Source organism: Peromyscus californicus, unplaced genomic scaffold (genome assembly GCF_007827085.1).
Source record: "Peromyscus californicus insignis strain IS unplaced genomic scaffold, ASM782708v3 Scaffold_18__1_contigs__length_77618521, whole genome shotgun sequence".
Lineage (NCBI taxonomy): Eukaryota > Metazoa > Chordata > Mammalia > Rodentia > Cricetidae > Peromyscus > Peromyscus californicus.
Genome location: NW_026294480.1, coordinates 76,228,855 through 76,246,272, shown reverse-complemented (window position 1 = coordinate 76,246,272; position 17,418 = coordinate 76,228,855). Strand labels below are relative to the sequence as shown.

Below are 17,418 nucleotides of genomic sequence, written 5' to 3'. Positions count from 1 at the left end.
GGAAGGAGAGAACCAGCTCCTTCAAGTTGTCTCTGCTTCCACTTGAGCCCTGAGGCCTGCACCCTTCCCCAGAAAATAAATAAATAACAGAATAAAAATGAAAACATGAAGCACCTTCTGATAAGCTTGCTGGAACACAGAAGCAACTTTAGGCAAGATGGAAATGTGCTTATCAAATGTCAACCAACATTTTTGTGTAATAGCTGATGGCACTGGAAAATAAACGTCACGTAGAGCAAGCCAGCTCACAAAGCAGCTCTTCCATGGAAGCCGTACACCTGTGAGAACTCTTCTCAGAGCACCTAATAAATGGACTAGTCACATGTTGGCGTGACTGTATCATGGTGTCAACCAAGAATTAAAGCTAATCAGACACATTCAGTTGTTCTGCCTAGAAGACTTTATTAAGCATTACATTTTAAAGAGATATATTCTGGGGCTGGAGAGATGGCTCAGAGGTTAAGAGCACTGCTTGCTCTTCCAAAGGTCCTGAGTTCAATTCCCAGCAACCACATGGTGGCTGAAAACCATCTGTAATGAGATCTGGCGCCCTCTTCTGGCCTGCAGGGATATGTGGAGACAGAACACTGTATAATAAATAAACCTTTAAAAAAAAAAGAGAGAGATATATTCTGTATTAATATATGTGTATGTGTGTGTGTACACATACCATATTTATCTACTTCTGTTTCTGAAACAGGGTTTCATATACACCAGGCTGGCCTCAGAGTCACTATATAACTGAGGATGACCTTGAACTCCTGAACTCACTGCCTCTACCTCCCAAATGTTAAGATTATAGGCGTGAACCACCATTCCTAACATATATGGTACTGGGGAATCAAACCTAGGGTTTTTACATGCTAGATAAGCACTCTACCAGTGGAGTTATATCTGCATCCCTGTAATAATAAGTGTTTTATTCAAAATATCATTTACAATTATCTCATCTTCTGAAACTTTTCTCTTTCAGCATGTTTTATTGTATTCCTAATGTCCTGACAGTAATGTAAGAGTGTGATTAATAAATCTCTCAGGAGGTTGTTTAAAGTTCCATTCTTGTGGAATGTTCTGTCAAAACCCCAGTAGCTTACCAGCTGATGCCTTCAACTGTGCTCCAGAGGCAACCTCCAAAGGACACACAATGAAGCTCCGCCCTCCCGGAAGCCGAACAGAGGACTTTGGCTAGCTTTAAGATGAAAAAAGCAGAGAAACCTTAAGAAAGGGAGGTGGGGGGCTAACACAGGTAAACCGCAGCCCTTGCCTAGAATTTCAGCCTTCAGGGGCAAACTGTATTCATATTGTTTTAACTAATCTAATGAGAGATAAGATTTGTAAAATTATGTACAAAATCATGAGATTAGCCACTCAGCCAATAAGATCTTGCAAGTAGTTCACTGGAAACAGTAAATTCTTTTGCCAAGGCCAGACATCTGGTTGAAACTTTTTGGTTAGGCAAAAGGAACACTGGCTTTTCTTGTCCTTTTTTGAAATGGCTGCTGCCTTTTAAGCCACAGTTGTCTGAATCAGCAACTGCAACCCTGCCAGCTCCAACCCTTGCAAAGCTACGAAGGGAACTTAACTAAACCTCTCTCCCTCTAAAGAACTCAAGAATCAAAGGTTGAGGTGGAATTCTGCATAAACGAAAGTAAGACGCCTTGAGATAATATTCTCCAACAGTCTTACTCATTTGATTTCGAGTGATCCTCCAGTGGAGGCCTACAGCTGCATTTTGTTTCAGCTGTGTGGGTTTCTTCCAAATGGCAAGATTTCCACCTTCAACTGTGCTGTTTGTAGAAGCCACAGGAGAACGCAGGTTCTTGTCACACGCACATCCAGTCACACATCCCCCCCAATTCAGAAAAGATCTGGCAAAGTTGTGCCTCTCTCTAGTTGAAAAACACAACTAGCCACTGTGTTAAATGTAGATAGATAACGGGCTTTCAAAGAACTGCTCTATTTTAGTTAAAAATGTTGAATAAGTAATAGAACATATGTTCCTTTGAATTAGGACTCCTAGCATTTTTCAAAGTGTTGAACTTCAAAGAGGTCTGGTCGTGTGGCCTCTAAGATCCCGGCTCTGTTATTTAGAAATCTGGTTGTATGGCCTTTAGGATTCCAGCTCTGTTATTTACTATTGAAAAGCTGGAAACCCCTTTCTACTATAGAATATAATTTCCAATGTTGTAAGCACAGGTATGGCTATCAGGCCCCAATGATGCGGTTCATTTATTCACTATATTTTTGTGAAGTTTTTGACTTGTACTCATGCAGAAACATGACACACTATCTTTAAATGATATAAAACGTTTTTTTGGAGAACTCTAATGCACTACAATAGATGTTTTTTATCCCCACCGCACTCTGGCTGTCACTGCAACCACTAACCATTTTGAAATTCAAATGGCAGGCTCTCCTGGTGCCGGCCGCAGCCTGGCATCCCCCACCCCCACCCCCAGCTTGCTGTTGCAGGAACTCTAATCTCCACGATGGCAGTCCCTGGGCATTACCCCAGCTAGAAGACTTCACAGGCGTGCTTTGAACTGTTCTTTTCCTCTCATTCAAAATCGTCACAACCCAGGTCACCTGACCCCTCTGCCACGACAGCCCTTCTGAGCCTATAATCCTGCCTGCAGTTAGAACTGTATTTTACAGTGACTAGCAATAGAAACATCTCTCTTTCTGAGACTCCAGTTGGTGCCATTAAATATTAAATTGGCCAAGGCATTTCAAACTTTTAACTTATCTTAGCCAGGCTTCATAAGGGTTCAGGAGTTCAAGGACAGTCTTGGCAACATAGGGAAACCAAGACCAGACCGGGCTACAACAGAGTCTGTATCCAAAAAGAAGAAGAAAATAAAAGCAAAACAAAATAACCCGTAGCATATCTTAATGACACGTGCTTTCTGCATCCTCTTATTGTTTGTTGCCTTTGATGATCCCTTCGGGCATGTTTTTAGTGATACTGGCTTTCTTTTCCTCTTCAAAGCTCCATTAAAAATTGTAAACATTGGGGGCTGGAGATATGGCTCAGTGATTAAGAGCACTGGTCGCTCTACCAGACAAACCAGGTTCAAGTCCCTGTACCCACATGGCATCCAACAGCTGGCTCCAATTTACAGGGAGAAGGGGAGATCTGCTGACCTCTGGCCTTGATGGGCACTGCATGCACAAGAAGTGTGGACGTACATGTAGACAAAAGACCCATACACATAAAATAAAAATAAGAGTTAAAAAATTTTAGAAAATAAATGCTAATTTTAATTTTAAACATTAATCCTGAATTCTGGTATTAACTTTCATTGATATTCTCTCATTGAATTAAAACATCTGGATTTGGGTAATTTTTTTCCCCAGCTAAGTTTTTTTCTCTGAGGTAGCCGGATCCATATCCCCTCCTCAACAGGAAACATTTCAGGTACCACAGAGTCGCTGTTGTTTCTGCTAAGGAAGGGCTTATTAGAGGTTCTCCTTCAAGACATTCTTGTGTTATGTAAGTTCCTGCCTGTTTTAGGATCAGGATTCAATCTGTGTTGAAAGATAAGAGACCTTTTTCTGTGAAGTGGTAAATATGGAAAACCAAAGAAAGTGCTTCTAGACTAATCCCATCAGCAAGCAAAGATTTTGAGACTTTTCCTTGGAAGCATCTTCAACCAGATGCCTGAATAAATTCTCCAGCACTCCACTCCTGAACTTCTACCCAGGCTACAGCAGAAGCTGCAAGCATAAACGTATTTCAAGTCTCCTTGAGTTTTTTGCCTTTGAGTCATAGAACATCCTTACTGACTTATGTAAAAATGGGACTGGAGAGATGGCTCAAAGGTTAAGAGCACTGGCTGCTCTTGGGGAGGACCCAGGTTCAGTTTCCAGCACCTACGTGGTGACTCACAATCACCTGTAACTCCAAGGATACAGGGGAACTGAAGTCTTCTGGCCTCTGTGGGCACCAGGCACACAAGTGGTGCACATACATACTCATAAGCAAACACTCATACACATCAAATCAAAACAAACACATCTTCTCAGCATGAGGGAGGCAGAGACAGATGGATCTCTGTGAGTTCTAGGCCAGTATCGTCTACATAGGGAGTTGCAGGACAGCCATAGCTGCATATTAAGATCCTATCTCATACAAACAAACAACTAAATAAAGGAAGCATTAGATCACCAACAGGTGCATTTAAAGATGTTGTGTTTGCTGTGTGTATGTTTCATGTACTTTGGTTTGCTATTATGAAATTTGGCAAATTTCATTGTAAGGAGATCTATTGAATTCTGAGGGGTCAAAACTCTTTTGCATCAGGTGAAATCTAGCAAGAAATGGTATTTCTGTTGAACTGGCTAACAAGAAGCTAACTGCTTGTGGGTGAATGAACTGCATCAAAATAATCATGGGTAATTGTTATTAGAATATTCATCATGTTGAGGGGAATATGTTTTCACAGACGATTAAACCTAACTTTAGAACTGCAGAAAGCCTATGCTGAGAAGTAAGACGTGCAGAAATATATAACCCTGGTACAACACAAGAACAACAAAGCATGACTTAAAAAAGCCAACAGTTTTTTAAGCCGAGTTTACTTTGCTTCCTGCTGTGTCAGTGAGCATTTCCGTCTTCACTAGCTGTAGCTTTACAACCATCCCAACTGCTAGAGATTCTCTGGAGCAGTGGTTTTCATCCCTCTGACACAGCTCCTCATATGGTGGTGACCCCCAACCATTAAATTATTTAGCTGCTACTTCATAACTGTAATTTTGCTACTGTTATGAATCATAATGTAAATATCTGATATGTAGGATATTTGATGTGTGACTCCAAAGGGGTCTTGACCCACAGGTTGAGAACTTCTGTTGTAGAGTAACTGCATGCTAGACTCTGGGGTTAGGAGGCATTTCCAGGTCAGTTTATTTTATTAATGGCTATGCCCTAATACATTACTCAGTTCTTTTATATTACTCTGATTACAACAATATTTTGCTACAAATCCCTTTCATGGCTTCCAGAATTTTTATTGAAGAAAATCAAAGTGATTTAAATGAAATTGCTGTTCTAAACAATCAGGCTAGAAATGTCATGGGGAGAGGCCAGCTGGCCTGACAGGATGGCAGGATGACATTGCCTCACTTAGCTCACATTTTCCAAAGCTCATTCCTCAGCATTGCAAGTCCACAAACTTTACTTCTGTAAAGATGCCCCACATGGCTCCCACTAGGGCATCAACAGGACACTATGCACTCTGCAATCCCGCTCGAACCATCAGAGGGACTAACAACTCTACGCACCCAACGTTTTTCTTCCCCTGTTACTGTCTTCACGTCAGTAAACATTAGTTAAGCACCTAGGGTGCCTGTCAGTTTGATTCGGGGGATATTTTGAACATCTTAACTGCATTTGTGGCATCACTGAACTGTAATAGAAACACTATTTTTTCAGAGCAAATTGCCTTAAGCCAATTTTTGCCTTGACCCATGTTCTGAAGTTGTCTCTTCTGATGTCAGCTTGAGCCATTTTGCAAAGACTGGTAAACTAGCTTCCTGACAGCATTATACAAGAGGATCATCCAGTAGTCATGGGCACAAACCCACTCTGGTTCTTTCTAGGAATCCCATGCCTCTCTGAACAGGTACGTGCAAGGCATTTGTGTTTCCTGCTATCAGATTCTTCTATCAAGGAGGAACATAAACATTGAGAATCTTTTAGGATCTTCTTCAGTGAAGCTGGGCAGATAGGTCACCAAATATTGCCCATTACCTAATATCAAGGTGTTACTAATGCAAATTTGTGAAAAGTCGAGCCAGTTGAAGCTAGCATGCCCCAGTTTCTCACATCACTAGTACAACATGCAACTTCCCCTTCGTATCTTACTCTGGTCAGCTAGGTTGACCCAGGCTTTGGCTTGTTGCCAATCTTTTCCAGTCTTCCTTCTTGAATTTTGTTTAGGCCAGATGGAGAAATCAGACCTTTCTTCTTCTGTTCTCCTGAAATCCAAGAGAGGCATCTGCATACACTTCCTCCTCTCTCCTACTGCCCTCGGTTAGCCGTTCCCCATCAGTCCTTTTACCACCCAGCATTCCTTAAATGCCCCGTATCTGCCTCTCACTCTTTCCCTCAAACACAGATGTGTCCGAAGTCTCAATGATCTCCCTGACCACTTGAATTCCCTTTCCATACCTGAGCCTCTTTATTTTTGGTGACCTTCACCACCATTCTACTTTATCTACACATAGCCAGACCTGAAACTTTGTCACCATCTGCAACAACTCCACATCTGTAATACACATTGTATTAGTAAGTTGTCATGCTCTGTTTAAACGAAGAAGCTGTCTGTAGAGATGGGGTTGCCTACCCGCTACCTTCAGATTCAAGACCTTAAAATATCCTCCAAGCTCCCCTGATGGGGATGGGCTGAATGCACCACCATCCCTTTGCCTGTGAAAAGGAAAAAGGAGAGCTGAAAATAACACAGACATGAACACACTATTTCCTTGAGATCAGAGGGAGTGGATTGAGTTTTCGAATTACATTTGAGTAAAAGCATTGTGTCCTTGAGCACAGCTAGGAGGTAAGTGATTTGAAGGCTTCTTCCCAAAGTGAAAGCCTCAGCTACTGCTATCTCGTGACATAAAATAAATGTGGTGGGAATGGCACATTGCAAGTCTCACCTGGAAGACTTCTGCCTGGGAATCTCTCTGTGCATCAGAGGCTCTAGCTGGTGGTTTTATTTTCAGTTTCTCCAGGCCACTTTTGTAGGATGATGTAAGTGTCTGTTTGCTGTTTTATTCTTGGACTCTTGCTTGCTATATCCTTAACAAATTAACTCATTCAAAACCAAAAGCACAACTATGGAGGATCATTCTCTGTATGGATATCTAAGACAACACATTCAAATAATTGATACCCTGTGTGGTGGTTTGAATGTAATTAGTCCATAATCCCATAATCTCATAGGGCGTGGCACTATTAGGGGGTGTGGCTTTGTTGGAATGGATATGGCCTTGTTGGAGGAAGTGTGTCACTGTGTGTGTGTGTGGGGGGGCTTTGAGGTTTCATATACTCAGGATACTGCTCAGTGTGTCAGTCAACTTCCTGTTGCCTGCAAGATGTATGACACTCGGCTATTTCTCCAGCACCATGCCTGCCTGCATGCCGTCATGCTCCCCACCATGATGGACTGAACCTCTGAACTGTATGTGAGCCAACACAATTAAATGTTTCCTTTGTATGAGTTACCATGGTCAGTTATGTCTCTTCACAGAAATAAAAACCCAAGACACCCTGGATGAGCAGCCTCCAGCCATCTGTATTCATCACTCACATACTACCTGCTCACATTCTCACAAGATGTCTGAACTCTGGATCTTTCTTTTCTCCCCATCTTAGCTAGTCTTTTGTTTTTATTTCTTTCTTTATGTACCATTTATCACATCCTCATAGTCTCTCTTTATTTCTTTCTCTCCCTCCTTTCTTCCCTCTCTCCCTCCCATTCTATTCTAAAACTGGATCCATGTAGGTATCTGACTTTTCATATCTGGATTATGAAGCATCACTGTATGTCTTCGTTACTTTTCTATTGCTGTGATAAGATCTCATGACCAAAGTAATTTATAAAGAGTTTATTGAGGGTTTGCTTAAAGTTCCAGAGGGTTGGAATCCATGCCTGTCACAACAAGGAGCATGGCTGGCAGGCAGGCACAGCTCTGGAGTGGTAGCTGAGAGCTCACATCTGATCCACAAACACGAGAGAGAGAAAGAGAGAGACAGAGGAACTGGGAATGGCCTAGGCTTTTGAAACTCAAAGCCCACCTCCAATGACATACCTTCTCCAACAAAGCCACACCCCCTAATCCTTCCTAAACAGATCCAACAACTGGGGACCAAGCATTCAAACATATGAGCCTACAGGACCATTCTCATTCAAACATCACTGTGTAGAAAGTCATAATTTGTGTGCGTTGATGGCATGTAAGTTCATGGTCCCTTAACTTCAGTGTCATATAGTATTAATCTGGTAATCCAAGTTAACCTTTGGCTCTCAGATGTGGTACAGACTTTCTCCTTTTTCCATCTTTAACTTTGACATTTCTTTATTCATTCTCATATTCCATGTTACAGAGAAAAAGTAAGCATTGGTTTACAAAGGATTCCCCTCTGCTTCTTACCACCAAGCCAGCAAATTTATACACAGCCACACATACCCTTTTCCTCCTCCTATAGTCAAAATGCAGTATGAATCCTACTGTAGGTTAGGTGAAAATCCCCTGAAGGTCTGTACGGAAAAGGTTGGCCTCAGGGTAACAGTTTCAGGAGGTGCTGTGGTTCTTTGAGCAGGAATCTCAAGGAAACAGTGTCCCTCTAGACACAACAGGACTGTTGCACTTGTAAACTCAGAGACTGTGACAGCATGCACAAGAACCACAAAGGTTCAAGCTAGATGGGGTCCCAGTGCCGAGAGGGAGAAGTAGACACTGGCTCCCACCCCTAACCAAGAAGCTATCTGCAAGTGATACCTCCTGGCAAAGGAAGTCACATGCTGTATTAATCACACTTCAGGTCATGCTCCAGGCCTCGAAGTAGTTGACTAACACCAAACTAACTTAACGGTACTTTGAGTTTTTCTGTCTCATTTTGCTTTGTTCGGAGATTTTTCGTCTTGTTGGTCTTTGGCTTGTTTATTTTTGTTTCTGTTTCTTTTGTTATGGTTTTGTGTCTGTACTTCTTGTTTTTGTTGTTGTTGTCTTATATTTGTTTGCTTTTTTTAGAGGGAGGGAAACGGTGTGGAGTTGGGTGGATAGGGAGGTGGGAAGGATCTGGGGAAAGTTGGTAGAGGGGGAAAGTATGATCAGAATAATGAATAATTATTGTGCCCATCATTCACATCAAGGAAATAATTCCACTGTCCACATCCCTCCTAAATGGACCATCCCATCCTTCTAGAGGTGACCACCATAGTGAAGTCTTAATAGTGATCAGGTTTTCTTTGAGGGTCCATGTTTTCTTCCCCTCTCATCCTCTTACTCTGCTCTACCTTGCTTTGCATGCTAGGAGTCTAGATTTGTAGGACTCCTCTCTGTACCTGCTCTGGCCTGGGCTTCCAGTGAATTCAGTTGATGTAGATCTCAGAAGGAGCTAAATGAGACAGGGAACTTTTCAGCCTGGTTTCCTTTCCTAAAGAGTTCCCAGAGGTCAGTCCAGAGGTCAGCTGGTTGACTTTGTCATGAACTGATACAATCAGGGGGCTTCCAGTAAAGAGAACTAGGTGTATGAGGGAGAGAAAAAGATTGTTTAAAGAAATTGGTCCATGAAACTGGGAAGACTTGACGAATTCAAAGCCAATAGAGTAGCATGGTGGGAAGCATCGGGGCACACAGGCAGACATGGGGCTGGAGAGGGGCTGAGAGCTCTACGTCTGGGTCTGCAGGCAGCAGGGAGAGTGAGTGAGCCGCTGAGCCTGGCTTGAGCTTCTCAAACCTCAAAGCCCATCCCAGTGACACATTTCCTTCAACAAGGCCACACCTCCTAATAGTACCACTCCCTATGAGCCTATGGGGGTCATTTTCATTTAAACTACCACAGCTGGTAAGCTTTGACCTCAAAGGCAGTTTGTTGTATGAATCCTAAATGATCTTATAATAAAAACCCAGAGCCAGATATCAGAGAAGCAGAGCAAGCCACAGCCACCACGTCTTACCTCACCAACTCCTCAGTCTGAGATAGTCCTGTCTCCTCCCACCTTATATTCCTTTCTCTGCCCAGCCATATCACTTCCTGTCTCAACCTTCCTAGTGCTGGGATTAAAGGTGTGTGATCCCAAGTGCTGGGATTAAAGGTGTGTGATCCCAAGTGCTGGGATTAAAGGTGTGTGATCCCAAGTGCTGGGATTAAAGGTATGTGACACCACTGCCTGGCTCTGTTTCTCTTTTAGACTGGATTATCTTGTGTAGCCCAACCTGGCCTTGAACTCACAGAGATCAAGATGGATCTCTGCCTCTGCCTCCTGAGTGCTAGGATTAAAGTTGTGTGCCACCACTGCCTGGCCTCTATGTTTAATCTAGTGGCTTGTTCTGTCCTCTGATCTCCAAGCAAATTTTATTTGTTCAAAATATCACCACAGCAGTTTGCTGATAGGATTCCTTCTTGCTTGGGGGAGATTAATCTTTAGACATTTAGATCTTCAATTGGTTGGATGAGACCCACCCATAACTAGAAAGGTAATCTTCTTTACTCAAATTCCATCAGTTTAAATGTTAATCTCCTTTAAAAAAAAAGGTACCTACACAGAAATACTGAGATTAATGTTTGACCAAATATATGGACACCATTACCTAGGCAAATTGATGCATAAAATTAACCATGGTGCAGACCAAAGGCAATTCAAACTCTACATTGTCCTGTCGTGTTCCACAAAGTCCCTGATAAGACTTGTCTTTGGTCATATGGACATTGCCTCCTTAGTTATTAAATGGGATTATTAAGGGAAAATTCAATGAAGATTTACTCTTGAGGCCAAATCTTACACATATATGTGTGTAAAATATATTATTGACTGTTTGAACAATGGTCTCAGAGTTTCTTCTTAACTAAGACTGAGAAGTAGAGAAGTTGCCTGCATTTCCAATTTCTAAAACAAACATGAGGCAGTAAAATTAAATTTGCATGTTAAAAACAGAGCTAACCTGGAGACAATCAGCTTAATTTACTGCTGGAGTAGAAAGCAGAGGGTTTTCTTGAGGTCTTATGTCCCTTCAGGAAGTATCTGTGTGCACTCTTATTCAGGACAGCTTTGTAGCTAAAGGAAACAAATGGATCATCAAGGATTTGTCACTAATCAGTCTAAACAAAGGTCTATATAGGGACTTGAAGAACACCATTATTCAAGTGAAGAGGAACCTGCCTAAAGAACAAGGAAAACCTTTATCAGTTATACATCTAACAAGGGGTTAGTATCTAAAATATACAAAGAATGCAAAAATTAAATAACAAGAAAACAACCTAATTAAAAATATGGGCATAGAACAGAGAGTTCTCAAAAGAAGGAATACAAATGACCAAGAACTATTTTTTTTTAAATTCTTCAACATTCTTAGCCCTCAGGGGAATGCAAATGAAAAGGTTTGACTTACCCTAGTCAGAATGGCCACGATTAGAAAAACAAGCAATAACAAATGGACCAGGAACTGCTGATGGGAGTGAAAACGATGCCACCACAGTGGAAATCAGCGTGAATTTCCACTCTGGGCATATTCACGAAGGACGGCATATTGTGCTAAAGAGATACTTGTGTATTCACGTTCATTACTACTAGGTTCACAATAGCCAGAAAATGGCAACAGCCTGGATGCCATCAACAGATGAATGGATTATAAAAATGTGGTTCATGTACACAATAGATTATTATTCAGCTATTAAGAAAAATGAAATTTTCAGGTAAATGGCTGGAGCTATAAATAATCATTCCTAGTGGGGCCACTCAGACCCAGAAAGACTGCATGTTTTCCCTTGTATGCGGATGTTGGCTTTGAATTTTTAGACATGTGTGTTTAAATTGGAATACTCACAGAAAACAGGAAACTAATTAGGGCCTGAGGGAATTTCAAGAAAATGGAGATAGAATGCAGCTGGTGTGAAGAGAAAAGGGGGTGTAATAGAATAGGAAGGTCTCAATAGGAGGTCAGGGAAGAGGAGGGACCATGGAGAATGATAACTAACACTACAAAGCTCTAAAACTCCATATGGAAACTCACTACTGTAGTATCTTCCTAAATACACACACTCACACACATACACATATATATACATATACATATGCACACATATACACATATACACATATATACCCATATATACACATATATACATCTACACACATATACACATACATACATATATACATACACACATATGTATACACATATACATATACATACACACATATACACACACACATACACACACATATACATGCATATACACATATATACATATGCACACATACATATATACATATGCACACATACATATATGAAAGGGTTTATTTATGTTACATTATAGCATGAAAACTATGCCTGCCCCAGACAACATGGGCTCTCAAATTAAAAACCCAATGCCAGGCATGAGTCACTTTCTTTCAAGGTCTGGTCAGTGGAATCCCTTAGACCACCCTCCCAAATGTTGCAGGCTATTGCCAACACTCTTGTTTACTTACCATTCCTATGTCCCCCCATTTTCTTTTCAGAAAGAGATCCCTGAATCTAACCTCCTTTGCTTAGTTTTTTCCAACCATCACCAGTAACAACTTGCAACCAACCCCCCTAAACAATGACAAACATTCATAACCTACCGAATGACCAAAAACCACCCACCCCACCTCTTGGGAATGTGAACAACATGTTCTTAAATTACTTCCTGCTGTCTGTGGGTTATGGCACCTTTAGGAGACCCTGAGAAATCGGGATAATGGTCAAATCCTGGGAGAGCTAGCTGTGTCACTTGTTGTCCGGTCTCTGTGACGGCAAAGTGCAGGGCTTAACTGAAGTTCTGGCTGGAGTAGTCTGTGAGGCTGGACCATCTCAACTAGATACTTTGAAGTTATTCTGGATGTAGAATTTTGAGGAAACTGCAACAGAGACATTCTGAGAGGCTGGATCAGTTGGGATACTTGTCTTCATTGAGGACTGGTCCTTTTGTTCTAAAAACACACAAATTTTTAAAAGTAATATACATAGCTGCATTAATACAAATATGGAACGTACACTATGCACAAATCAGCTAAAGATGATTCTGTGTTCTATGTTTGAGCATATAAAAGACATCTGTCAACTTTATAAGTCCATTTGGACTGTATAACCAAACTTTAACATAAATCTCCATCCATACAGTATGAAAAAGGATGGCATGTAATAATACGTCATGAGGACTCTGTGGCCAACAAGATTTATCTTCTCTCATCCAGTCTCAGAGATGTTCCCATGTTGAGGGATCAGCCTTTATGTCACCTGTCTTGTGGTTTTTCTTGGTTTCTTCCTTCATGTCTGCAGCTTCAGGTCTCCCCTATTAAAATCAGATCTTCATTACTTTTGAAGGAATCCATAGCTTTTTGTTTCCTCTGTAAACAAAGGCACAACCTCTCCCCCAACACAACACATTTTCTGACTTCCATTCTAAAGTTAAGACATCTTAAAACATATAGGGTGGTTTAACTTGGCATTTTTTTCTACAATCCAGTGTCTCTCAGCAGTTTGTCTTTCTCTCCTCAGCATTCAAAAATTCAAAGTCAACAAAGCACCACACAGGATCCAGATGCCCTGAGTATTTCCCGTCTTTACATGGCTTATTCTTTTTATATTATGGCACTCTTTTTTTAAAAGGCTTTACTATTTTTAATTTTTAATTTTTTTGTGACTATTTATACCCATTTTATTTTTTTTCTTTAGTATCTAAGTACATTTTCCAACATATTGTACTTGTTCAGAGGTTTTTATTTGTTTGATTGTTTTTCTTCTGGACCTGGTTTTTTGTGTCTGCAGCCTTCTCTGATTGTGTGAGCCAAACCTTAAACAGCATGGTTCCACTTAGCACATGGTGCTGGCGGCTGGCTCTGTCCTCTTAGGTCTGTAGGCAGCAGCTGGAGCCACACCTAATGGTCTCAGCTCTGGGAGGTTGTTTTGCCCTCTTTTCCAGAGTCCCTGCTAGCAGCATCTGACTACTGTGAGTCGTCACAGAGAGACCCAGGTGGTAACTGCGTGGCGCAGGTGGCGTGGCTTCTCCTCAGTGTGGTCATGCTATCTAGATGTAATCAGACTTGCTGGGTCCACTAGCCCTCAAATAATGACACAGAGACTTATTAATTATAGAGGCTTGGCCTCCAGCCTAGGCTTATTCACAATGAGATCTTATAACTTGAATTAACCCGCTTCTGTTAATCTACATTCTGCCATGTGGCTCGTCAGCTTTCCTCCGTAATGTATGTCTGCGTCCCTCCACGTTTCAGTGGTGTCTCTCACTTCTCTGCTTCCCAGAGTTCCTCTCTCTCCCAAGAAGTCCCATCTATTCTCTCCTGCCTAGATATTGGCCATTCTGCTCTTTATTAAACCAATCAGGTGCCTTAGGCAGGCAAAATAAAACAGCAACATATCTTTACACAGTTTGCTCAAATATCCTGGAACACCTTCTAAAACTTGACAGTAAGACTCTAATTCTGAATATACTACATACCTGAACTACAGGACATGGAGAAATAAACCCATACTGACCCAGAAACTTCATCTCTACTGAGTAACTTTCACAATGCTAGAAAGTTCTATACTTACTACCAGAGCAGAAAAGTAATCAACTATTTTACTCAGTTGTGAACCTGGCGAGCTACAACAGCAACTGACCTGGCAAGATATGGTCACTGGTAGCATGAGTGCTATGGGAGTAACCAGCCGCTTTCTGATTGGATTTAAAGCCTGCTACACAAGATAGAACCCATGCCTGTACAGTTAAGTGGGCCAAAGACTGTGGCTGGCTAGGTCCTAGGCCCTAGAGGAGAACATATTACTGTTATTCTAAAAGAACATAGTGATAAACGGCCCTTAAGTTCTTATCTTTATACCCATAGACTAGTGTATAAATCAACCCTCATCACAGAAGCTTCCTACACAGAGGCTCACAACAGGTCAACATGCAGAGACTAAAATGCTCAGCTCTAAATGGGACATCTGTATCACACTCCTTCCCCTGAGCTTCAGGGATAATTTTGGAAGTGGAGGTCGAAAGATTGTAAGAGTCAGATGTAACACGAATTGCTAACTGGTCTTATTAATAAAAAAATCAAGATCCAGATATTGGGGTAAAAGCTGAAAGATCAGAGAGGCAGAGAGCAAGCCACTAGTTCTTACCTCTATGAAATCCTCCACCGAGAGAGAGCGAGCTCCTCTTTCCACCCTGCCTTATCATTTCCTCTCTCCAACCAGCTCTATCTATTCCTGTCTGTCTGTACAGACCTCCAGACCTCTATGGTTAACTAGTGGCTAGCTCTTCCTTTTGATTTTCAGGCAAGCTTTATTTGTTAGGGCACAAATAAAATATCACCATAGTCAGAGGACCTAGAGGTCAGTAGAAAATAGTATTCTTGAGCTTTGACACTGTTGGGGCAACACATGAGCCATCGCAGTTAGGACTGTGTGTGCACGTGAGCTTTGACACTCTCGGGGGCACACATGAGCCATCGCAGTTAGGACTGTGTGTGCACGTGAGCTTTGACACTGTCGGGGCACACATGAGCTCATCGCAGTTAGGACTGTGTGCACATGAGCTGCACAAACTCAAGCCAGTTAAAAACCTCAGCATAGATGGGGAAGAAGATCATCAAGTCACACCCCTGTCTAAGGAGCTGTTGGCAACTGATGGCTGCTAGGGGAGGAAGAGTCAGTTTTCTTCAGAGATGTAGTTCCTGAGAGGCTGCCTGTGTTCCAGTGGATGGCTCCATACGTGTGCATGTACAGGCAATACTAACTGGACTCAGTGGATGTGCGGAGAGAGAGAATATGAAGTTGGGAGGGAAAAGTGTGAGTGATAAGTGAAGAATTGGAGGGGAGGGAGTGGGGGCACATTTGATACAAACATATTCTATGCATGTATGCATGCACATTAAATAAAAATATTTTTAAAATAATACATAAAATTAGGAGGGTTTTTTATGTTTCATTTTATTTTGCTATGCTCGGGGTAGAACCCAGGGCCTCACCAGTGCTAAACAAATGTTTTACCACAGAGTTACATCCCCAGTCAACAACCATTTTTTTAAAACAACAAAGCTAATTGTTGGTGAGGAATTAATTTAATACAGATGATGCTTTATGATAAATCTTGAGGAAATGAATGAAGTATGTAATATAACAGAGCACCTCAGGGGAGGTTCTTTATCGAGAAACGGGAGTGATTTGTGCTGAGCATGTTCAAAATGTGTACATTGTTTAGTCAGGCAACTTTGGCTTTCTCTTCTTTCTGCCCCTCTCCAGCTGGGAAAGATGGTGGGAGTCTCCTCATGCCTTTGTGTGTCACTGAAAGGCCTGCCTCCCAGAGGCATCCTGGGAGCGTGCAGCACACAGGAGGTTTCCAGGACCAGGACATGTGCTAGCACTTGGCCGGTGCTTTGAGACGGGATTTTTATTCTGGCATATAAGAAAACAAGCACTCTAGATCTTCAGAGGGAGTCAAGTCCTGTGTTAAAATGTTGACAATAACATACAAATGTAAGTGTTTTTGTTTTGCAATGTTTTCAAATGTGCTGATTTTATTTTTTCATGCCTTTTATCTCTTAGAAAGATGTGAGCCTTTTTGTTTTTTCTTTTACCTATTAAATTTGTTTACTCAAAGCAAATTCTAAGTTCTCCGTTGAGAGAATCATGGTATTATAATATGGAATTATTAGCATAATTTAAAATGAAACAAGCTACTGAGAAATGTTTAAGGATTTAAACACAGTTCATGAGGTGGTTGAATGAGAGTACCCTCCCACCTCACGGCTCATACTTCTGCAGCTTGCACACCAGTTGATGAATTGCTGAGGAGGTATGGCCTTGTTGAGGAGGTGTGTCGCTAGAGGTAGGATTTGAGGTTTCAAAAGTGCAAAAAAGGCCGTGTGTGTGTGTGTGTGTGTGTGTGTGTGTGTGTGTGTGTGTGTGCACGCGCACATGCACGCATCTGCATGTTGCCTGCAGATCATGATGCAAAGCTCTCAGCTACTGCTCCAGTACCATACCTGTCTGCTTCTTGCTTTGATGATCATGGACTAACCATCTGAAACTGTAAGCAGACCCCCAACTAATGTTTTCTTTTATAAGAATTGCCTTGGTCAAGGTGTCTTTTTAGCAATAGAACAGTGACGAAGACACTTCACTAATTTTAGTTCACTACAGTTTCATCATGAGGCTTTCAAGGTGGCTTAGTAGATAAGGATGCTTGCTGGTAAGCTGATGATCTGAGTTGCATCCCTCAGACCAACAATGTGGAAAGAACGAAGGGACTCCCACAAGCTGTCGTTTGACTTCCACATGCACTCACCATGGTATGCATGAGACCGCGTGCACACAAGCACACACACACACACACACACACACACACACACACATACACACACACACACACACACACACACACACACACACTCACATGTGTGCATGTGTAGATAAATAAATGTAGTTTAAAATTTCTTTGTCAGAAAAAAAAAGGAAAAACTTGGCAGTGGTGGCCCCCACCTTTAATCCCAGCACACAGGAGGCAGAGGCAGGCGGATCTCTGAGTTCCAGGCAGCCTGGTCTACAGAATGAGTTCCAGGACAGCCAGGGCTACACAGAGAAACCCTTTTTCAAAAACAACAAAAAAAATTATTTGTAAAAAGGAATATCATGAAGTGCTTCAATCTACTCTTGGTC

The 17,418-nt window shown here is 41.7% G+C and overlaps 1 long non-coding RNA gene across 1 annotated transcript; it reads right to left on the bottom strand.

Moving 5' to 3' along the window:
* Positions 1-377: 377 nt before the first annotated feature.
* LOC128113796 (uncharacterized) lies at positions 378-17,398 on the bottom strand. Its single transcript, XR_008219669.1, has 2 exons — positions 1,095-17,398; positions 378-604 (listed from the first exon to the last, which is right to left on the bottom strand). It is a non-coding gene; the product is annotated as an uncharacterized LOC128113796 (long non-coding RNA).
* Positions 17,399-17,418: the final 20 nt, after the last annotated feature.